We start from the raw sequence: 25,602 nt of genomic DNA, 5'->3' as shown, positions 1-25,602 counted from the left end.
AAAACTAACCTTTTCTTCACACACACACATATATATATATGTATATATATATTATGATAAGTGCTTATGGGGGTAGCTTCCTATATTCATTGAAGAAAGTCAAGTACATAGCAAATAGTTACATGATGTGCAAGAATTAAAGCTATTGGTAGAAAAATCCATTTCCTGCCATAATTTGAACCATCCTCTCCATGACTCCATGAACCATTGGCTCCTCGTTATCATTTACAAAGGCTGTGAAGTCTTTGCAATTTCTGGTCTACAACCATTTTCCTCTCCATTTTCTTCTTCGCCATCATCTCCGCCTCTAACAACTGCTTCTCCTTGGCATTGAATTCAGCCATATAACTTTCCAGGTGTGACTCCAACATCACCTTATCTGCCCTGGCCTCCTCTACCCGAGCCAACAAAGTCTCTCTTTCTGTCTGCATAGATGCCCTCTCTGCCTGTATGGCTGTCCTCTCTGCCTGTATGGATGCCCTCTTTGTTGTCCATGCCTCTTGCTCTTGATCTAGTATTACGAAGTAATTGGAAAATATTTGCTTGTTATTAATAGTGATCAAGAGATCAATTTATACAAGAGACTGAATGATGCTTCCTTAAGAAACAATCGTAAAGAATAGAAACATTCTATTCTAGAAACATAAAGCTAAATATTAGAAACATTCTAATATTTACAGAAGATTACGATAGATAACCACTAGATACTAAACAGAGATAATAGAAATTATCTATTATCGTAATATCTAGATCTTCCTTTATTGTCCCTAATCCGTTGCCAACTCCATCCAGGCTGTCTCACATATGGACAAGACATGCTCAGAGTGCCGTAGATAGTAATAGCCCTCCCTGGAGGCCTGCTCGATCTCCCTAAGTAACTCACCCATCCGAGTCTCTCCTGGTTTCTTCTTCAGTGCCCAGTCCTCCTTCATGGTGAGGGACACTGTGGTAGGCTGGTAATGAACCCAAATGGCTCCCTCTAGCAAACTGATAGATACATTATCTTTTTTGCTATTTTGATTTATCGGAATGTTAAGAAATGCTGAAACAATACTGAAATTAAATGTGGATGAATCAACTTTGCAAACCACAATATCTACAATTCAATGTAGCAAATAATTATTTAATGCTCAAGGAATTTATAAGTGAAAAGAACTTGTATGACAATGTGGAAAATTGAATTTGCAGCAGAGTGACTGTTCATGAACAATGGAAGAAATTCTCCCTGTATGCCATTGCTGTCAGCTTGAGTGATTGCTGGCAGGCCTCTAACGTCAACAGCAGGAAAGGAATGCCTCACGTGGCTAGTAGGAAAGGCCCCCTCCGGTAGATAAGACTCACGCCCAGGTGTGGCTAAATTGCAGCCAAGGGAACGCCCAAGTTGGCGTCTGAAAACAATAGCAGAATATTCCGAAAACAATAGCAGACTATCACCAATAATGGTGTCAATTTTGCACAGCTTGATAGTATATCTCAGCCACTAGAAATGCAATGCCAATAGCAGAATGGGGCTGCCCAGCTAGGTAAATGATACAGCAGTAATGATATCAAGAATACAGAGATAATGATGTCTAAATTTCAGAATAATAATCGCCAAAATTGCAGACGTATTTTGTAATTAATAACGGAGATAACGTATTATACCAAATGCCCAAGAGCTGATAGTTACAATGCCCAGCAGCAGGAATAATGGTGTTTTTATTTGCAGACCGAGTTAATGCCAATTAACAGAAAATCTTGGCGACTAGTAATAAAGACAATGACATGCTTAAAAGTGCACATTTGGCTCGCACTTAATGGCAGAACTATTAACACCAACGAACAGATCCCATTCACCCTCCAAATACAATGATCACAGTCAGAGGAAGCACTCAAATCAGATTGCAAAGATTGGCTGTCATGTCCCCATCCTTAAATAGGAATTAATAATAATGATAAACAAACAAATAAAAATAAATTATAATGATAGAATATGATAGAATATAATAATCATATTCTATCATTATTAAACATAATAATAGAATAACAAGAATATAATTTCATACAAGATAATAATCTATTCTAAATAAATAATACTAGAATGTATAATGCATTAGTATATTGACTTATAACTTAATTGATTCTTATAATACTAGGAGATAGTACATATCCATTTCCTCACATCATTCTTATGAAAATCAAATAATATCAAATTAGTACTTTATATCTAGAATGGAGATTCATAATAAAAATAAGAGTTCGAATAAATTAAAAATTTGGTCATAACCTATTCGAATCTCAATGGATATTGAATATTAGAAGATTACCAAGGGAGACCATAGTCTGTACCTTTAACATAACAAATCATCGTTGCTATAAAAGTCTCAGACTAATGACATAAAGATGGATATCAGAAAATGCAGAATTAACAGTGTCTTCAATATTGAAGGCAAATTGATGATGATCAAGTGACACACTATATTGCAGACCAACCACGATAATGGAAGAATACCTACACTGCATTGAAGATCAATATTAAATTTTAATTTTACAATCGCTGAGGTAAGTATAGAAGGAAAACAAAGAGAAGTACCCAGTCAGAAATCTATGGCACAGAGGATTGGTCAATTCAGTGGATTATCCAAAACCAATGCTCAGAAATGGAGATTAGTGGAATAAGAACCGCATCAGCAATAATATCAGTAATGGTATGCTAATCAAGTTTAGTCAGCATTAAAAACCAATATTACATGACACGGGAAGTTCATAATATTAACTTGTCATTAGTCTAGGAGACCTTTAAGCTAAACATAAATAAAAGGATGTGTCCATTCGGGTGCCATTGATTAATTTTGGAAGGTTGAGTTTTATATATATATATATATATTGATTCGTCTCAGAATTGGGATGGATTGAAACATTCTACTCGTACTGGTGTACGCTTGAATTTGCAGAGATAAAGAATTCTGAAGTAGAATTCATAAAAGAGAAGGAAGAGGCATAGAATAAGGATATATCCTTGGTATAGCCAATCTTGATATATATATTATCCAGTATTGTTTTGTGAGCAAACTGCCTGTTTCCAAATCCGTGACGTGTAATAGAAAGGGAATTACAATGTAGATATCTTGTCCATCATATAAGTGCAAGATTATTCATCTTGGTAATATCTGCATATATTTCATATCCAGACAGAGTCCAATTACTAGAATATATTGATTGCATAAGGATATAACATATTAAGGAAGAACATTCGTTTATCATTGCATATGATAAAAGGATAACCCTATACAATATTGAGGCATTAAGACAATAACCCTATAGCTTCCCAAATCATTAAATATCAAATATTGCTACCCATTTCAAATAAAGATCTATACATATATTTACGAATATCAATTGATATCTTTGTATAACACATTGACTCAGTTTTAGTTGGAGTCATTTGGAGAAATTAGAAATCCGAAATTGGTTATTACCCTAGTTGTTTGGGTCAGCTAACCAAGGGACATTACATTGGCTCAATTCAGTATACTTCAGGACTGAATTGTATACATTCCAAACTCAGAATAATCACCTTCAATCTGTTATACAGCAGCAACAAATTGAATAACAGAGCAAGAGGAATCAGTCCTCAGGAAAACCCACAGCTCAAACCCTCACAAGAAATTATCAAAGGCAATAGACAATAAGATGATCTAATTACTTCATGAAGCCTTTCTTTTATAATGCAACTTCGCTTCACTAATACACCTTTCATTAAAGTTGTTTTATCAACACACCTTTCAATTAGAAGCTTCCATCTAATTATTTTAAATAAATAACTCTCAAGCACATGGCTTCATGAAGACACTTTTCACTTAAGAGGCTCTTTAGCACACCATCAAATTATACCACTTATATGATAAACTTATTTACTAAGATAACCTTAATAAACAACTTATAGTGTAGAGCTCCATGATTAATCACTGGAGAAGCCAAACCACCTGGTGCCTCAGCTGCATGATTAAAAATAGGAATTGCTCACATTTGACTTACTATAATTAGAAATTCAATCAATGAAAACCCTCAACACACAAAAGGGTTGCAATGATGAACTCACCAATCTTGGCTATAGGAACCTGCTAAAATGAGGACATTTCAAGGCCACTCTCTAGACTTATAACTGTTAATGTTTTGACTTAGAGATATAGATAAATAACAGTAACTGAGCTTAAACAATACGCAAAGGACACAAGACATTTATCCTGGGAAAAGCCTTCCACTTGAAGGGAAAAACTCCCACACTGACAAAAGTCTCTTTTATCGATCAAGAAATGTTTATAATACAAGGCTGTCACTTGATTGATTTACAATATACCAAGCAATCCTATAAATAGATTGCATAAGACTTTTCATCTTTCACATGAAGGTTTCTTTGATTCCCAAAAATAGAGCCTTCATACTTTCACACATTCAACACTTCACATTTCCATACGCATGCCTCTTCGCATGTCGTATGACACATGTCTTTTTATATAATATTAACTTAAATATTTTCACAAATGTCTCTTTCAGTAGAAGGTGACTATAACGGTCATAACAGATATATTTCCATTTTATAAGAGCAGAGATAAAGATCTCTATCGCAACTACAAATTTCAACACTCCCACTTAGTAATAGAGAGAGATTTTAATGAGGTAGGCACACACAACTGCAACCAAAGATGTCAATAATATATTCTTATCACATAACATATGTTATGTCAACATTACATAATTATCATAGTTACTTCATAAACACATAAAATTAGAGTCATGGAGTCATATGCATGACTTTCATCATCCTACTCGCAAATGGTGATCCATCATACCTACTCGTAGAGGATAGAGTAAGGGCTTTTATCTCAAAACTTCTCCCAATGAAGAATGCATTTCCATCATGCCTACTCGCAAATGGTGATCCATCATACCTACTCGTAGAGGATAGAGTAAGGGCTTATATCTCAAAACTTCTCCCAATGAAGAATGCATTTCCATCATGCCTACTCGCAGAGGGTGATCCATCATACCTACTCATAGAAGATAGAACAAGGCTTTCACCTTAGAGTTCTACTAGAGAATAATGTATTTCCACCATGACTACTCGCAGAAGATGCTCCACCTTACCTACTTGCAGAGGGTGGAATGAAGGCTTTCACCTCAAACTTCTCCCAGAGAAAAATGCATTAATAATTGAGATTATCTCTTAACAAAGACTCCCTCGTAGGAGGGACAACTTTAATCACCACAATAAAATAGCTGACTATTTCGAAAACCTGCAAAGGTTTGGATATCTCCCTCTGTCACATAACCTCCCTCTAAAGCTGAATAGTTTCTCTCTAAATATTTATCATCAAAGTAACATTCATCTCATTGCTTCTTTGTTGCTTCTTGTAACCATGCGAGATATTAACAACTCATAATTATCAATGCTAAAAGCAATCACTATATATGATCAATATTCAAGAGATATAATCATAAATATCTATCTCTGAGGTTTAATCTCAGCATGCACACAAATATACACACAAAAGAGATTCTGTCTTGTGCCTCTATTGTCAATGCAATGCTCAAGGAATCAATATAAATTTTACTTTCAAAAATCTGATCATCATAAAACTAGAACAATAATACTTATCTCCTTATCATCAAATATTTCTCAGAATTCACTTGTAGGTTCATTCACAACACCTCTGTGTAGCCTTTGAACGAACATCACAAGCCTCTAATGCTATGGTTGATCTTAGTATTACCAAGACATGATTAGAAATACGGAGTTAGCAACTTCTGTATTTGTTGACACCACCAACCATTTCCAAACACTCACACAAAATCTGACCAAGGTTCCTTTTCTTTCACAAAAATGCTTAATAGAGCTTCTTCAAGACTCAACTTATTTATTTAAGACTCTCCTCGTCTTTTCAAGACTGCCAAAAATCAGCCAATGAAAGCAAAAGAATCAATATGATTACCCCATATGATAATTTAAATCCTGCAGAAGGTAATGATCACAACTCCTAGTAACATAACAACTAATACTTATCACTTTTGCATAGGCTGAGAAGATTGGGAATCTTTTCTTTCATCGGATCAGTTAGATGAGCGACAAAAGAATCAAGTATTTCATGTACACATTCCATCCCATAGAGAAACTTTGGATGATTTGGTGCCCTCATAACCATGCACGAAATAAATAAGAATTTGCTCAAAATAATAATGACTTGTCTTTGAATAAAAGACCCTATTAGAACTACTGCTCGAAATTTCATCTTTTTAATGATAGTTTGAATTCTCCCTTTAGATAATGTGAACATATAACAAGATGGACCTTGTCTTCGATCCTCCCATCTCCGATTACACGATCAAATTTGCTTCAATTTTGAATACTTAGGAAGCTTGGTTTCTTTCCCTCTCCTTTGACAAGTTCCAAAACAACATAAGACACCTCTCTCTCGAGCTCTGTTAGTCACATTTTCAGTAAGTTGCAAAATCCTGGGTGGTGTCAATTTTTATTTTCACATTGTGTTGTTAAGCTGGCTTCTGAACAAAATTATTGTTGAGAAAGTACCCAAGTGTTTATAAACCCTGCAAAACCCTTGTTGTGTTTTAATGTTAAGTTACTTTTAGTACAACTTAAGCGAAGGGTCATTGCATCATGACAAAGGGACCTTTTATTTGCTAGTGTTACAACTTGTTGTTTGCTCCCTATCGTATTTAGTCCCAAGGTTATTTTTGTATTAAATGATGGGTTAGATACCATGTGGCTGGTCCCCTATTATAATCCTAGGCAAACTTGTTTGTTAGTGTTACATTTTTCATCGTGGTCATCATTATCAAGAGGTTATGTCTCTGAGTCTTTTTACGCTTGCTAAATCATTTGCCTAGGTCCACAAATATACAATTCAAGAAATGCTCTGTTATATTTCCATGTGGTGAACAATTATTTTGGTAGTATATGCCTCAGAAAAGCAACAAACCCACCAGTCCTTTACTTAAAACTTAGTATTGTTCGAGTAGATTTGATGGTGGGCGTGAAATTGTGATCAGAACTTGCGAGGTCTTTATTCATAGCAACTTCACAACATGATGCCACGTATTTGGGAAAAGGCGTTTTGTCAAATGGGTTGGATCTGGTCCAAATAAGTCTGATCTAATGACTGTTGTGATGCTGTGATTAAAAAATGCTTGTGAAAAATTCCATTGCAACATTACGACTAGGTGCTACATGTTCTTGGCAGCCTGCAGTACAAAGACAAGGTAGGTTTAGAGATCAGGTTTGATCTAAGGGCTATCATGAACCCATGATTAAAAGTTGCGGGAAGTTTAGTCATAGTGGCTTTATGACATGCTAATGCGTATCTAGGGGTAGTCAAATGGTTAGCAGGGGTAAGGTGGTTTCAAGAACAAATTATAAGATGCACGTATCTCATGTCATAGCAGTCGAATGGGAGAAGAAAAGCGCAAAAAGATGCATCAAATCTGAGCGTATGATCAAGGTTGATTTTACGGTGTCGAGATCCCACAATGGAAAGTTGTGCGATGGTTTAACCTTTGCGGCTTTGTGAAAAATGGACATGTGTTTTTGATGGAGGGAACAAATCTGTAGTAGGTGAACATCAATCGACGGTTGTTGCAAAGCCGCAATCAAAAGTTGCACGTTTTTTACTCATTGCGGCTTTGAAACATGCTGACGTGTTTCCAGGGGAACAAAGGTAGATCTGGTCCAAGATTGTTTAATTTGACGGTGATCGCGAACCTGCGATGGAAAGTTGCGAGGACTTTACTCATCGCGACTTTGCGACTGAGTGAAATGTGTAAATGGAAGATTGAAAGGTACAAAGTGGGGTTGTATGCCGAGTGGAGCCTAGATGTTATGTTTTGATTGGTTGATTGCCTAGTCATTAAAAGAGGGTAGAGCCAATGCTTAAAGGGATGAGTTTGAGCCGCAAAATCATGCTTTAATAAAAAAAATCAATAGTTTGAATTCAAATTTTATTCATGAGTGATTTTTGCCCGTTAGTTGCAGTATTCAAGTTTGGTGAAGAATTAATTCAAAGCGTGCAATCACTGATGACAAAGATTAATATATCTTGATATGGTAACTATTTTGTCACAAAGTATTCGAGGCTTTCAATACAAGATTTAACTGAAAAAAGGTGTTGTTGGAAGTGGCAGAGCTAGGGTTTTCTCGGCAAGCGTCGTAGGCCTCGTGCGCTAAAATCAGTTAGTTATTTCTATCCGCTGAAATATCCCAAATGGATATTTGCTCTATTGCTGCTATAATGTTTAATTATATAAATTATATTTTCCTGTAGATTTTTCTTTGATATTATAGAGCTAGACAGAAATTGCAGAAGAATGTTGTTTCTTTTTGTATTTTTCAAAATATAGGTATTACAACGAATAAATAACAGTAACTGATAAAATAGAAGTGATAGAAATCATATGCAACAATACATACTATTCTAGAAATGATTCTAAAACCGTACCAGTAGAGTCTGATTTATTTCAAAATAGTACCAATACAAATGTATTTTAGACAAGGTTGATGCCAGCTGAAGATGGGAACCAACTACAACCAAACAAGTTCAAATGATAGAGCCCAAGTTGCTACAATAAAACAACTCTAGTCTGCTACAAATAAACACTCCAAAATTCCTCTTGCAAGTTGCTATAAGGAAAAGCCAGGCTGAACCAAAGTGGCCACCTTCCCAATAAATCCACTGCTTGTAAAGTGTGATTGCAATACTAGAAATTGATCCTCTGATGTGATCAAACTATATGCATAAAAACCTTCAATTTGATCTTGTTGAGGGCTACGTCCCAACAAATCTGCTCTCAATACTAGGGTTTGCGTCCTAGGTGAGAAATGCTCTTCTAGAGCAATGACGTCCAAAATAGGTTGACAAAATGATAAAGATACTCATCTTTAGGTTGCCTTCTCCTTATATCCCCTCTCCAAGGAAATTCGAACCCTAAAAGAACTCTAAAGTGGATTTCAATTGAACTTTATAGTGTAACATTATTTTCCCAATAAAGGCATCCAAATAGAAGGAAATCACTACTTTATTAATGACAAATAGCTCCAAGCATAAAATAAGTCCCAACAAGTGATAATCAAATACTAGAGACTGAGCTCTTTCCAACGAGCTATCACACATAGGAAAGTCGATCCAAATGGAGCCACAAAATTCCTTATTACTCCAAAATGGCTAAACACTTAGCCTTATTTAAATTATTAAAATGCTAACTTAGGAGAATATTTAAATATATTAAAATATTTCCCAAGTAGCCAAGGAACAACCCAAACACCTCTAAAACATGAAATTGAGTTTGTCACCTGCCTGTGGCCGATGTCGGACAACTTGGGCCAACTGGCACTCACACCCTCAAATCTATGGATACTCCTAAAATACAGGGAACACACCCAAATCTCTTGAAATTGACACTAGGGAGTGATTTCATAGATCCTCAACTCTGGAAACGTCACCACCTTCTAAAAGGTAGGAATCTCCTTCTACAATCGAGACTACCTCCTAAAATCAAGGAATTGCTCTCAATTGATCTACTACAGTTTGTAGTACCAAATTTGGATGCTGAAAACCCTGTCTGAGTCCTTGATCACCACTGCCAGCCTACGAGGCTCCATAATAGGTTAACTCTCATGTCATTGCTAGACAGTGTTAAAGAGGGGATATGAGAAATCCTCCCCTCTCCGAGATGCTTGACCACATGCAACTATAGAGCTGGATGCTGTAAAATAGTCTCGCCCTCCCAAGTGGCATCCTCAATAGGGGGACTTCTCCAGCGAATTAGATACTCTCGAATCACCCTGCTTCTCAACTGGCGTTCCCTTTCTTCCAAGATTTGGAGATGGTATGATATGTTGTCCTAGTGCCTTTTTTAGACACGACACGTGGAACACATTATAAATGCTACTGCCAGATGGTATCTCAATCTCATAGGCAACCTATCCAACATGCCTGATAATCTTGTATGGTCCATAAAAATAAGGTTTGAGCTTCTCAACTCCACCCCTTTTAAGGGTGCTTTGTCGTGAAGGCTGCAGTCGTAAGTACATATCCCCCACCTCAAATATCCTCTCAATCCTGTGTCGATCAGCGTAGACCTTTTGATTCTTTGCCTGTTGAAGATTCTCTCTAAGAAATCTCATGATGTCTTGGTTCTCCTGTACCCAATCTTGTGCCAAAGGAATCCTGTTGTCACTAATCACCAGATCGACAAAAGATAGAGCATCATAACCGTAGAGGGCTCTAAATGGAGTCAAAGCAATCGACATATGATACGTAGTATTATAAAAATACTCACCCAAGTGCAACCAACGTACCCATGTCCTCTATTGCGTTACTCTGATATAAACATCAAGATCTTCAAAGTGTAGCATCTCACCATGAATCCACTGGAGGAATGTATTATACATGTCAATTCTTGGATTCCAAACCAATTTAAAAAAAAAATGCAACATATTCATATTGCACCTGTTTGAATAGATGTGCAAACCCATATTGCCAATGCCTCTTCGTGAGGTCCCGACTAACAATCCTTGAACCTGATGCAAATTGGGGAAACTGACCAAATAACATGCTCAACCACAGCATGCGACCATCCATATCTCTCAAACATACAACCAGCTGTTCCATTTTGACAAAATGCCCAAACACTCCAAACCATTAAGCAATATATGGAAGTTTGTGTAAAGTGATGTATCTCGCGAATCAATACCTGGGTCCCATAACAAAACACATGTCGTTCTGTGTGTGATGTAGAAGAACTTTATATTATCACCATCACTATCAAGTAACCCTCTGTGTATGCAGGACATCATAACTATGCGTGAGTAATATATTGCATGCTAAAAAACTATCAACGATGGCCACCCTATCTCACTGTCATAACTCTGACCATCAACACAAGTGACATCAAACATACTATCAAACCGATTCCAATCAACAACAAACACTCCCCACTCCATCGCTAACCTATAGGGGCACCTCCCAACACTCCCATACCGTTGAAAACCTAATCTAGACAGTGGAAAATTCGGATGAGTCATAAGATCCCCACTAGGAGAGTCACAAATCCTCAATGGATTGAAGAGTACAAAGTCACCGATCAGCAAGGTTATTTCTGCCCTGTCAAGGAAACCTTGAGGCCACCTCTTAACAAAAGTATATGTGTCATCCATGCTCATAAGGGACAACTCTTGAGTGGCTGTCCCACCAAGTGTATACTCAACTTCACAATCATACTCCAAGATTGAGCTCCTCATATCATCTGTGTCATCAAGATCAAGAGCCTCCTCATCATCCAATTCAAAGAGTGGGTTATCTAAAATCAAATCAGCACTCATCTTGGAAAAGGGGTTAGCAGCAATGATTGAATGAATGTCATCAACTTCTTCAAGACTATAAGCAACAAACTCATGAGAATGAGAAGTAAAATTGCTGCTATCCAAACTCAGAATTTCGGAATCCTCCTCTATACTTTCTTTGGAATCATCTTGTATATCCTCAGTATTAATGGAACTACTGGTATCATTGGATAATGTATCATCAAGTGGTTCCTCTTCCTCATTCACCTCATGAATATGTTGTCTATTTGAACGGGCTGTTGCAAGAGGCACTGAAGTAGAATGTAGTAGACTCAGCTCCACACAGTGTTCTTCCCACTGATTTTCTGATTTTGTAGGTAAAGCATGGATTAAACTCAACTCCCTACTCAGTTCTTCAATCTGATTTTCTGCCACGAGGAGAGCTACTTGAGAATTTCTCAAAGTTTCTCTAACCTTTAAAAGTTTTGAAAGAAGCTGATCAATCTCCTCTTCGACCTGTAGGAAATTTGTATTTGCTTGAAAAGGGATTGTGAACTATCGTGGCACCTTAAAGGGATTTTATTGGGAAAATAGATTATTAGAAAAGGGCTGTTTGTGATGACTTCTTAGAACAATTAACCTAGTCTACAAATGATTATGCAAAGGGAAAGAAGCTTGTCCCCACTTCATCCCATGTAAAAATTGATGAGCGTTTATAAGCTAAAGGAAACTGGTTAAGAGACGCACAAACAACTATGAGTGTTCTAAACTTGTTTAAAATCTGGTTTTCACAAAGAAATTCTTATCCTCCCTAGTAATGTTTGGGTTTTGGCTTGGGAAAACTGATAGTACCTAGGGTTTTCATGGATATGGACCTATTAATTAAAATCACATAGAATTATGATCCAATGACTAGGATTGTAAGAGATATTAATGGAAATTGTCTAGTGAGCATTACTACCGAAGAAATTCGTGAAGTTTTTGGACTAGATCTACCCATTGATTTCCACGAAGCCATTAATTTTGAGAAATTGAGGGACATTTATGAGGTTCAGAGGGTTTATCTCAAAAGTGGCCCTTTGAAGGAACACTTTGTAGGTGTTGGGGTTTTACCCCAGAGCCATTTCTAAAGAAATATTTTAATGCCCGTGTCGTAGGTGTCTACATGTCTCTATGCCAATTCACTATATGTATATGATCAACAACGTAACAAGAATCCAAATTGGATTGGAATCGAGAAGGCTGAATCAAATTGCTAATCAACCATGAATCGAAATTGAATTGGCAAATTTAAATAACCATTGAAATTTAGAGATTTTAACAATTTAAAACTTATTTTATGCACCCTTTATTGAATATAACTTAAACACACTATAACATCATCAAATAGAAGCTAACGTACATAAACATGGAACATAAATGATAAATCCATCACATACATAACTACGTTACACTTAAAATGCAAATTGTAGCTGAAGCAAAAAGAAATCATAGGATCATAGAATGTATGTAAGATGAACATCCATAAGACATCAAATCATAAATGTATGTAAGATGAAGCTCCATGAAACGTATGTCTATCAATATCTGTAAACAAAATGAAAAAACAAGGCTCTAGCTCAAGCCTCATCCTCATCCTCATCCCCATCATCATCCTCAAGCTCAGCTGCAGCCTCAGCTTCAGCCTCTGAGTATCCTTTCTGCCTTCTACAAAGGCGTTTAAGGTAGGTCCTAGAGGATTGTTGAGCCATAGCCCCTGCATATAAGATGGGCTCATGAACAACATCACTAGGGCCTGTGTCTGTGCGTGCATGTGTGTTTGCTGGTACTTGAACGTGCTCTAGCTGCCTCCTTTGCCATGGCTGCAGCCTCAACCTCTCTATCTACCTAGTCAACCCACTCATGGTCTACCTCAGTGAAGATTGGGTCCACAACCTCAGTAAGCCACTCTGCTTCTCGATCAATTTCCTCTACAATGATCGGAGAGGAGTCAGCGCCCAAGATATGTCTGATCCTAAAATGAAGGTTGTAATGAACAAAGATAAGATCATTCAACCTTTGCATAGACAACCTATTTCTCCTCTTTGAGTGGATATGCGCAAACATGCACCAATTGCGCTCACATCCAAAAGTGTTGCTTGGTTGACTAAGAATATGGATGACAAGTTTATTAAGTTTTGGGGTTATGGGCCCAAACATTTGCCACCATCTATCTGAAATAAGAGAAAACAAAACCAATTAGTCTCATTTACAACTTTAAAATTGCTAGATCAAAAATTGAAATGCACAACTTATAACCCATAAACATAAGATTCAAGAATATATCATTTTTACTTGGTTGTATTGTTGTGCGAGCATCTATGGTCAACATGCTAGAGAAAATTGGGCCTTCTTTATTATTGAATTTGTCTAGCTCAATGGTTGTAGCCGCACTATCCTCATTACTACTCAACCTCTAGATCACTGTATATAGGCCGGTGAGAACCTCCTCATTCGCCTTGAAGTCAGGATGAAATCGTAATGCTAGATTCAAATAATAAGCTGTTACATGGATGGGTTGGTGGAGTTGATTCTGCCATCTCCTATCAATGATCTCCCAAATAGGGGCATACTTCTCTTGCACTCCTGCATATTGGGCTCTAATGGCTTCCTTGCCCCTATCCATTCCCTCATATATGTAGCCCATAGAGGGCTTCTCCCCATCAGCAATTCGTAGGAGAGACGGGAGGGGCTCAGTGACTTGCATATAATGTAAAACAAACATTTGAGTCAAAACTTGAATATAAAACTAAAAGTAAAACTAAATCATTAAACAATTAAATAATAAATATTAATACTAAATGTTAAATTGTAAGAAATTTACCTCAAGGATTTCTTTAGTAGGTTTCCAAAAACCATTGTCATCAAAGATGCAATTCACCACATCTAACCTTGCAGTGGTCAGTTGATTTCAGTCATTGCTTGTTTAAAGGTTCTACTACTCACTCCATATGACTATCACAAATGGAAACAAAAAGTTTCTAATTAAATGATGAGCATTGGATTGCGAAGAATGATTCTTGGAGAGGATCTAGAACCACCTACAAATGTTGCAGAAAGGAGAAAATGGTTTGATCGAAAGGATAAGGTACTTGGCTCTCTTAGATCTACCATCTTTCTCCATCACATTACATCTTGCACACATCCTCATGATGCTTGGACAACCTTGGAAGAAACCTTTGGTAAACCTGATAGAATGAGAAAATTCAAATTAGAGAATGAGCTCATTGTTTTAAATCCTTGTGATTTTGACAACATTCAAGACTTTTTCTCTAAGTTCATTTCTATTAGATCAGAGCTTTCTAATTGTGGCATTACTAAAGATGACAAACAATTGATATTATCTATTTTTTCTGTTGATGTTGTAGCTTCTGTCGGATTGAATTGATCTAGAGTTAATCACCTATGGTAATTGGTTAAACATTATTGCATTTGATTAATTGTCAATTAGACATATATATATATATATATGTATGTATGTATGTATGTATGTATTGTTGTTAATAATGTCTAATGGAAATTAATTTACAATAACCAAAATAGATTAACTTAGAGACATATGAGACATGTCTCTTCCACTCCTATATATGTGCACTGGGATTTGCACTTGGAAAACACATCAAACACATAGTGCCATTACATGTGTAGTGATCCTAGGAATTTAACATGGTATCAAAGCCTCGTTCAAATGTAAAATAACTAGAAATAGCAGAATTTTATATGAAGGATTGAATATATGCAAAGAAGAGAGGATGCGTCTTTCTTTAGTGTACAATGTCTCCTCTAAATGCTGTTGAACTAGTTAGAGTTAATATCAGCAAATTGGATGTACTAAGCTTAAGCTCGATGCCAGTATGATTATGGGTTCAATCCGAATATTTAGAATGCTGTGGGTTGACTATGGAAGTCGATCAATGTGCTCAACAGTGGAGGTACTGTACATGAGTAGATCAAGAGGGTTCAACTGTAGGAAATGCCGATGTGTCTGCTTTTGTGGATTGTGGGTGGATGCAAGCTTGGTGCATGGTCAATGTTAATGTGGCTAGACCTGTGATCCCATGTCTAATTATCTCCAGAGATGAGAGTTTCATAGCCTTGAAGGGTAGATGCAATAATGCAAGCTCGTCTTTGACTTCAAGTGGCATGTTGGTCTCGTTGTGTGTCTGTTTGGCCTTTTGGCTGCTCAAACTCTTGTGATTGGAAACCAACGACCTAATTGGAAGAGGAGAACCCGATTGTGGCTTCTAACTCAAAAATGTCACATGTAAATGCATTTAGAGAACCTGATTGGGGCTTCTAACTCAAAAACATGCATTTGCATTGACCTTTTTACACTTGCGTTTGGGCTGGGAGAACTTGTTTTTGCTCTATAGGCAAACACATGACATGTAATAGAGCTTAGAGAACCCGATTTTTCTCCTTGAAGAAAAACGTTTAAACTTGTGCATTGCCGATGCATATTTTAAACATGCAAAATCCTTCTCTAAATCCGTTTTTGGTTATAAGTTGAAAACGTGGCATGCAAAAGCCTCTCACAAACTCGATTTACCTTGAAGGAATGTGTTTACATCAAAAATGTCACATGCATTTGCTCTTGGAGAACCTAATTTTGGTGGCAACATGAGTTATATGCTTTTATCTTGCCCATCTAAAACATGAGTTTGGGCTTTCTAAACTCAATTTTGGGCATTCCAAAGCAAAATGTACATGTAAAAAGCTTTTCTAAACCTGATTTTGCTCTTCTAAAGCAAAAACAACCATCTTAAAGGGCATTTAGATCACGTTTTAACCCAGTAGTTTGGAAGGAAATGAACTCTTGAAGCATTTGCATCAAATACATGCATATGCAATACAAGTTGGAGACCACAATTTGTCAAAGGGAGATTTTTTCAAGCATTGAAATCCTTCCAACAAGTGCGATCTGCACTTAGGGAGACATCTGCAAGATCATTGGGAACATCTTGCACATGTATTTGTATCTTCTAAACCCGTTTTAAAGCCAATGTTTGAATTTTTCAAAGGTTTTTGATCCTTTGCATGCGAACACACTTGGAGAACTTGATTTTGGAGAGAACAAGTTCATTGTAACTTCTTTTTTCTTCCAAATTTTGCTCATCGCCCTCCAAGTAAGTGCGAGGGTTCGGTTTTGCTTGTGTTTCTTGCTTGTTTTGCTATTTTTATGCATTCTTTGGCTCTTTATTATCCATTTATTCAAATACAACCCTAATATTTTTCCATCAAGTTATTAAATAAGTTTGAAACTTTCATTTTGTTGCAAATGGAAAAGTTTTTCCATCTCAAAAATGAAATTGCATGCAAAGTGAAGTTTTGGAGTTTGTCAAAGCAAAATGTATGTTTTTCTTTTGTTTTAAGTTTTTGTATATATTTTGTGGCTTGTTTTGGTTTGTTTTTGGAGAAAAGTTGGAGATATTCACACAAGAAAATAAGTGCATTTCCATCCTTTCATCTTCCATTATTCAATCCATTTTCCAAATACGTCCAAAGTTCTTATTCCTTCATATGCAATCTCATGCTACAAGCTAGATTAAATATTTACACCAAGTAAAAATGATGAATTTTTGCTACATGTAATTATGTCTTATAAACCTGATTTTGGTGAAAGTTCACATTTTTAAATATCAAAATTCTCATTTTGCACATATCCATCTGCTTCCAACTTGCATTCTTGGCCATCTAAAACAAAAGGCCACTTTTCCTGCATGCAAATTTTAATCGTAAATCTGATTTTGGTCATTTTTGCCCAAAACACAAGCTTTCCTGTTCATTTTCAGCCTTTAAATGTGTTCAATATCTAAATTATACTTAGAACACCTTTCTTTCTAGATGCTACATTGCAACTCAAAATCCTACAGTTTTCATGGATCCAATCCCATTAAATGATGCAGTCACCCTTTGGAATTTCCATGTTGCAACACAAGATATGTCCACACCTCCAAAGGCCAAAGGAAAAATGAAGTATCAATATGATACGGATCTAGCTCACGCAATTCCATCATACGTTTCATCTACTTTTGATGAGATCTCAGATACAAAGATTGGTCACGTTGACACGACTAATTTCTTGCGGAGGGTTGAAACATCTTCTAGTCATGATATGCAACATATCAAAAGAAGTTACGTCCATATGGTATCTACTTGTCCCATGGCAGCCCTCAAACTTGAGTTTGTCTGGGAATGCGCGAATCATTTTGATGTCAAGTAAAAAGTGATTAAGTATGCAGACGGGAAGGTACTTTTCAACCTAGATCCAAATGTGATTGAGAAAATCATCAAGGCCATTACAACTCCAAAATGTGCGGATCTATCTAAAGAAATATCATTGCAGCTATGGAATTAGAACAAGAAGGATTATCAAAGGCATGCAAAGTACAAATGATTGTTCAATAAAAGATCAAACTTGTCCAGATGGCCAAGGACAATACATAGATCTGACTTATCTCAAAATGTTAACGATTTGATGACTCTTCTACGCATGATCGATGGTCTCAAAGAATCAAATCACTTTGAGACCTGGATGTTTAAATTGATCTATTAGATTTTTAAACAAAGAAAACCTATATATTGGGGAGAAATCATAAGCAGATCATTGTTTGAGCAGTTGATTCATGTGAAGAAGTCATTCTTATTTCAAATGAATGCCTACTTGGTCTACATTGCTGCAATTATGGGGATATTCTCAGGTTTTTCTACCAAAGGAGACCAATCTCTAGGTCCCATCTGGAACTGATCAGCTTACTTTCACACAGAACAAGCATCACTGTAGAAGGGTGCAAGATGCATTTTTTGGGCGTTTCAAGTGCCTTAATAACAAGGAGTTGGTGACAAAAGAGTATTAGATGAGGCATGAGAGAAAGTAAATCAGTAAGGATGAATTTTGCTACAATTTCCAACTTTCATTTACCCTCGAGTTGGTTATTTCGAAGGAGAACCATACACTTTGCCAAGATATCCCACTGATAGGATAATTCTTGTGGAACTGGCAAGACAACTGATGGAAGTATAGTAATATCTGTTGATGTTTGTAGCTTTACTTAGATAAATTACATCAAGATATGTACGTGTGTGTGTGTGTGTGTCTATATATATATATATATAAACTTATATATATAATGTTATATTAAGAGACTATATATATATAAGATACTAGTTATGTTAATGAATAGACATGTCCCATGAAGGGACATGTTTGTTCTCTCACTCTCTTATATAAGAGGTGGCTGTAGTTGGAAAACACATACCAAAAAAACATGACAATGCCATTACATTTGCAAAAATCCTCTTGAAATCTTAACATGGTACCAACTTTCTACAATTGGTCACTTGATTGACAATAAGGAGTTAACATAGGTGGTTCTAGGTAGATTTCCACCATCAGATTCCCTAAGTTTGATCAAATAAAAACGGATTGCTTGCAAGAAGAATCCAGATTGATCACCAAAGGGATCAACCAAAATCCCATTAATGAAGGTATTCATGTATTGAACACTAACACTTATAAGAAAGGAAAGAATTTCAAAAGAAAGAAAAACACCTATGGAAAAGGCTCTTTTAAGAAGAGGAAGGGCAAATCTCAAATACAATGTTTCAGATGTGATAATTATGGACATTATGCCATAAAGATCCTAATAGGACAAAACAAGCAGTCTCCTTTGCCGAAGTTGGAAAAGCTAGCATAGAGAATGACTTAGAGAAGGTTGTCTTCTATTTAGTCTTATGAAGTCAAGTTTCAAATAAACTCAACACCTGGGTGATTAATAGTGGAAGCTCATGCTAATCTTACAGGATGCAGAGAACACCTTGATACTCTGGTCGAAAGTTGTGATGAATAACTATTAGGGATGATACTAAGTTACTAACTACCCAGTCAAAGGGATTGGAACCTGCAATATAGATTTGAAATCAAGCATATCTTTTCAACTCATAGGAGTACTATTTGTACCAGGAATAAAAAGAAATTTAGTCTCCATTTTTGCACTTGAAGACAAAGGGTATAGAATAACCTTTATGGAAGGCAAAGTTCTGGCATGGCCAAAGAACTCCACTGTCAAGAAAGCACATACTATAGGAATAAGACATGGATGTCTTTACATACTATGTACTAATCCTAATCAAGCCCTAATTCATCAGACTTCTAACTCAAATGAGATGACACAGAAGATTAGGGCATTGTCATTTTCACGCCCTATCTTCAATAGAGAAAATGGTGATTTGGTTGCTCGAACTAAATCAAAAATCATGAAGGAGCATGCAAAGATTATGCTCTAGGAAAAAATACAAAGGGAACTTTTCAAAATAGTGTTAAAAAATCTAAAAATGTACTAGAACTAGTTCTTTTTGATTTATGTGGTACCATGTCTGTAACTTCCATTGGAGGATTCTTGTACTATATAATTTTTGCAGATGATTTCTATAGGAAAACTTGGATATACTTTGTTAAATGTAAAGAGTTTGAAGAAATCCTTATGAGGTTCAAAAAATTCAAAGCTCTTGTAGAAAATACGTTGGGGAAGAAAATCAAAACATTAAGAACAAGTAATGGGAGGGAGTAAACTTCATACATCTTTAAAGAGTTCTATTTAAATGTTGGGATTGAGAGGGAGTTTACTGTAGCTTATAATCCCCAACAAAATGGAGTAGTTGAAAGAAAGTATAGGACCATTGTATAAGTTGCTAGAGCTATGTTGTATAATCAAAACATAGAAACTAAATTTTGGGCTGAAGCCTCTAAGACAACTGTCTACATCCAAAATAGATGTCCTCATTCACTCCAAGACAATAAAACCCCTGACAAAGCAATCATCGGAATCAAACCTGATATAAGTCATCTAAGAATATTTGGGTGTTCTGTCTACATTCATACGCCTTAAGAAAAATGTCAAAGTTAGAACCCTTAGGCAGGAAAGGAGTATTTTTGGGTTACAGTGAAACATCTAAAGCTTATAGGATATACATGCCTGGACAAATATAATTGAACTCAATAGAGATCTCATTTTTTATAAAGACATTGTTTTCAGGAGATCCAAGAGCCATCATGAGATAGATGATCAAGATCCTCCTCAAGATATGGAAGAGGATCATATTCCTGATGCCCAGAGGGAGTCTCCCGAAGAGATTGATATGAAAATTAGATTGCTCCATTGGATGAACACAACAATAATAAAACAAGACCACTTTGGGCTAGGAAGATAATTCAGTAAGTAGAAAAGTATGCAACACCAAAGGGAACTTTTAGGGAGAGCAGGAGAACCCACAAATTCTCTTGTTATGTTGCCTTGATGAGTTAGATCATAAAATTAGAACCATCCTTTGTTGAAGAAGCTCTCAAACATCTAATATGGAAAGATGTTATGTGAAAAGAGCATTGGCCCATTATAAAAAATGACGTATGGGACATAGTACCAAGACCTAAAGGAAAAATCGTTGTATCATCAAAATGGCTCTTCAAGATCAAATATGTTGTACATGGTAGCATTGAGAAACACAAAGCCCGGTTTGTTGCTAGAAGTTTCTCTCAAAAGGAGGGTATTGATTATGAAGAGACTTTTGCCCCAATTGTTTCATACACTTCAGTTAGAGCCGTAATTGCTATTGCAACATCAAAACGGTGAAAGATCCATCTAATGAATGTGAAGATTGCATTTCCGAATGATGCGATTGAAGAGGAAGTCTATTTAGAGAATTGTAGAAGTTTTGTCATACATAATACTGAGTCACATGTTTGCAAATTAAAGAAGGCTTTATATGAACTTAAATAGGCCCCTAGAGCTTGGTATGGAAGGATTGATCACTACCTTGTGGGATTAGGGTTTTCGAAGAATGATGCAAATCCAAACCTCGATTTTAGGGTAATTGATGGTGATATGTTAGTTCTTATTTTATATGTTGATGCCCTGTTAATCACAAGAGAGGATCACCTAATCTCCCAATGTAAAAGGGACTTAAATTTCAGAATTTGACATGAAGGACTTGGGCATTTTACATTACTTCCTTGGATAAGAAGTTTGGTAACAGTCAGATGGCATCACTCTTAATCAAGGTACACTTGTAATAAGACATTGTAAGGTGAACACTTGTATTTGATATTGTAAGGTGATGACTTTACAGTGATCTATTTCCCTATCATGATGAATATCACGTGACTTGATATCCGTGAACATATCATGATAATTAATATCACTTAGACATTAAAATAGATGTCCTCATTCACTCGAAGACAGTAAAACCCCTGAAGAAGCAATCACCGAAATCAAACCTGATATAAGTCATCTAAGAATATTTGGGTGTCCTATCTACATTTATACACCTTAAGAAAAAATGTCTAAGTTAGAACCCTTGGGCAAGAAAGGAGTCTTTGTGGGTTACAACGAAACATCTAAAGCCTATAGGATATACATACCTCGACAAATATAATTGAACTCAATAGAGATCTCATTTTTTAGGGAGACATTGCTTTCAGGAGATCCAAGAGCCATCATGAGATAGAGAATTAGGATCCTCCTAAAGATATGGAAGAGGATCATATTCCTGACGCCTAGAGGGAGTCTCTCGAAGAGATTGATATGAAAATTAGATTGCTCCATTAGATGAACCTAATAATAATAAAATGAGACCAATTTGGGCTAGGAAGATAATTTAGGAAGTAGAAAAGTATGCAACACTAAAGGGAACTTTTAGGGAGAGCAAGAGACCCCACAAATTCTCTTGTTATGTTGCCTTGATGAGTGAGATCATAAAATCAGAACCATCTTCTGTTGAAGAAGCTCTCAAACATCAAATATGGAAAGATGTTATGTCTAAAGAGCATCATTCCATTATAAAAAATGACATATGGGACATAGTACCAAGACCCAAAGGAAAATCTGTTGTATCATCAAAATGGCTCTTCAAGATCAAACATGTTGTACATGGTAGCATTGAGAAACACAAAGCCCGATTTGTTGCTAGAAATTTCTCTCAAAAGGAGGGTATTGATTATGAAGAGATTTTTGCCCCAGTTGTCTGATACACTTCAGTTAGAGTTGTAATTGCTATTGCAACATCAAAATGGTGGAAGATCCATCTAATGAATGTGAATATTGCATTCCCGAATGACACAATTGAAGAAGAAGTCTATTTAGAGATTCTTAAAGCTTTTGTCATACATAATACTGAGTCACATGTTTGCGAATTAAAGAAGGCTTTATATGAACTTAAATAGGCCCCCAGAGCTTGGTATGAAAGGATTGATCACTACCTTGTGGGATTAGGGTTTTCGAAGAATGATGCAGATCCAAACCTCGATTTCAGGGTAATTGATGGTGATATGTTAGTTCTTATTTTATATGTTGATGACCTATTAATCACCAGAGAGGATCACCTAATCTCCCAATGTAAAAGGGACTTAAATTTCAGAATTTGACATGATAGACTTGGTCATTTTACATGACTTCCTTGGATAAGAAGTTTGGCAACAATCAGATGGCATCACTCTTAATCAAGGTACACTTGTAATAAGACATTGTAAGGTGAACACTTGTATTTGATATTGTAAGGTGATGACTTTACAATGATCTATTTCCCTATCATGATGAATATCATGTGACTTGTTATCCGTGAACATGTCATGATAATTAATATCCCTTAGACATTAAAATAGATGTCCTCATTCACTCCAAGATAATAAAACCCTTGAAGAAGCAATCATCGAAATCAAACCTGATATAAGTCATCTAAGAATATTTGGGTGTCATGTCTACATTCATACGCCTTAAGAACAAATGTCTAAGTTAGAACCCTTATGCAGGAAAGGAGTATTTGTGGGTTACAGTGAAACATCTAAAGCCTATAGGATATACATACCAAGACAAATTTAATTGAACTCAATAGAGATCTCATTTTTTAGGAAGATATTGTTTTCAAGAGATCCAAGAGCCATCATGAGCTAGAGAATCAAGATCCTCTTGAAGATATCGAAGAGGATCATATTCCTGACGCCCGGAGGGAGTCTCCCGAAGAGATTGATATGAAAATTAGATTGCTCCATTAGATGAACCCAACAATAATAAAACAAGACCAGTTTGGGCTAGGAAGATAATTCGGGAAGTAGAAAAGTATGCAACACCAAAGGGAAGAGACCCCACAAATTCTCTTGTTATGTTGCCTTTATGAGTGAGATCATAAAATCAGAACCATCCTCTGTTGAAGAAGCTCCAAACATCAAATATGGAAAGATGTTGTTTATTGCATAGGTTAATTAAGAAATGCACACAGACAATGAACAATAAAATTCCTTAGATTATTCGCATATGCCAGAACATTATATTATGCTTCATAAGATAAGAAGATGAATGATGATTTACAATGATCCCAGACAGGATATAAATTCTATCCGCCGAACCTTCTCGAAGGAGTCCATCGGCTACAAACATTATGTCCGCTACAAACTATTTACTCGTCGGCTACAGAATATAGAAACACCGATGACAATCACCTCGTCGGCTACAGAAACACTTATGACAATCACTCTGTCGGCTGACACAGTTTCTACCGACGACAGATGTTATGTCAAAAGAGCATTGGTCCATTATAAAAAATGATGTATGGGACATAATACCAAGACCTAAAGGAAAATCTGTTGTATCATCAAATGGCTCTTCAAGCCCGAACATGTTGTACATGGTAGCATTGAGAAACACAAAGCCTGGTTTGTTGCTAGAAGTTTCTCTCAAAAGGAGGGTATTGATTACGAAGAGACTTTTGCCCCAATTGTCTGATACGCTTCAGTTAGAGCCGTAATTGCTATTGCAACATCAAAACGATGGAAGATGCATCGAATGAATGTGAAGATTGTATTCTCGAATGACGCGATTGAAGAGGAAGTCTATTTAGAGAATCGTAAAGGTTTTGTCATACATAATACTGAGTCACATGTTTGCGAATTAAAGAAGACTTTATATGAACTTAAATAGGCCCCCAGAGCTTGGTATGAAAAAATTGATCACTACATTGTGGGATTAGGGTTTTCCAAGAATGATGCAGATCCAAACCTCGATTTTAGGTGTAATGTCCCCATCTTTTTAGCAACTAAGTGGAGTTCTTAGCCTTCACGTTCTCCAAAAGCTAAATGGAGCATAAGAGGAAATTAAATTAATTTCCTATAGTCATTAAATAAATTAAAAATTAAAAGGTGACTTTATACTTAATTTAATTAATTATTGTATTACAAGGGAGAAGCTTCTAGAGTATGTATTAATTATTGGAAAGAGGGAAGCCTCTAGTAATTTAATTTTCTAGAAGCACAATTAATTAATGTATTGCAAGGGAGGAGTTTCTAGAGAGTGCATAATGTATTAATTATTGGAAAGAGGGAAGCCTCTAGTAATTTAATTTTCTAGAAGCACAATTAATTAATGTATTGCAAGGGAGGAGTTTCTAGAGAGTGCATTAATTATTGGAAGGGGGAAGCTTCTAGTACTTGCAATTAATTAATATTTGATTTCCTTCTAGAAGAGAGTAGGGAAAGTATAAATAAAGGTGGGAGCCTCATTGTTTAGCATGGGATGATTGTGAATTGCATTTGATAAAAGCTTGGAGGTGTGAGTTAAAGATTTGGTCTTGGCATTAGAGGACGTTCATCCTCTCTTGTAACATTCTAGACATTATTCCCTTGGGGTTTGGCCTTTGGAATACATTACTATGTATTTGATTTTATCATTTTAAGAACTAATATTATTTCAGCAGCGGTTCAATCTTCAATTAGCATAAATTCTTTCTTGTTCATGTTATGTGGATTGAAATCTATGCAAAGACATTAAAATCGTTTTCAGCAATTGGTTTAGTTCTTGGGCATTTCTAGTGGTATCAGAGCCATTACATTACAGTGGTATCAGAGCTATAACTCTTGCCATCTTGTGGAGGTCTTATAGGGAATTTGGGATGGCTGGATAGAGGGAAAAGTGTTTGACAAAATGTATACCGGTCCAGATCAAGAAAACGTAATGTTTAGGTTACTGGATACATTAGAGGAGCATAATAGACGAATGGATATGATGCAACAGGAGCAGAATAGGCGAATGGACATGATGCAATAGGAGCAGAATAGGCAAATGGATATGATGTTGCAGCTTATGGCTAGACAGATGGGCATCAATATGGACGATTTGTATGTTGCTCCTATGCAGGAGGTAGTTGATTCCTCAGGTGGGATCATGACACATATAGAGCCACCTAGC

General features: G+C 36.2%; 1 protein-coding gene across 1 annotated transcript in view; it reads left to right on the top strand.

Moving 5' to 3' along the window:
- Positions 1–25,602, top strand: part of LOC149548440 (uncharacterized) — a 330,750-nt gene that overhangs the window by 5,799 nt on the left and 299,349 nt on the right. The window lies entirely within an intron of this gene.

Source organism: Cupressus sempervirens, chromosome 7 (assembly GCF_028749045.1).
Source record: "Cupressus sempervirens isolate cs-2001-9-10 chromosome 7, ASM2874904v1, whole genome shotgun sequence".
Lineage (NCBI taxonomy): Eukaryota > Viridiplantae > Streptophyta > Pinopsida > Cupressales > Cupressaceae > Cupressus > Cupressus sempervirens.
Note: the sequence above shows the minus strand (reverse complement) of the source record. Positions and strands in the feature narration are given on the sequence as shown.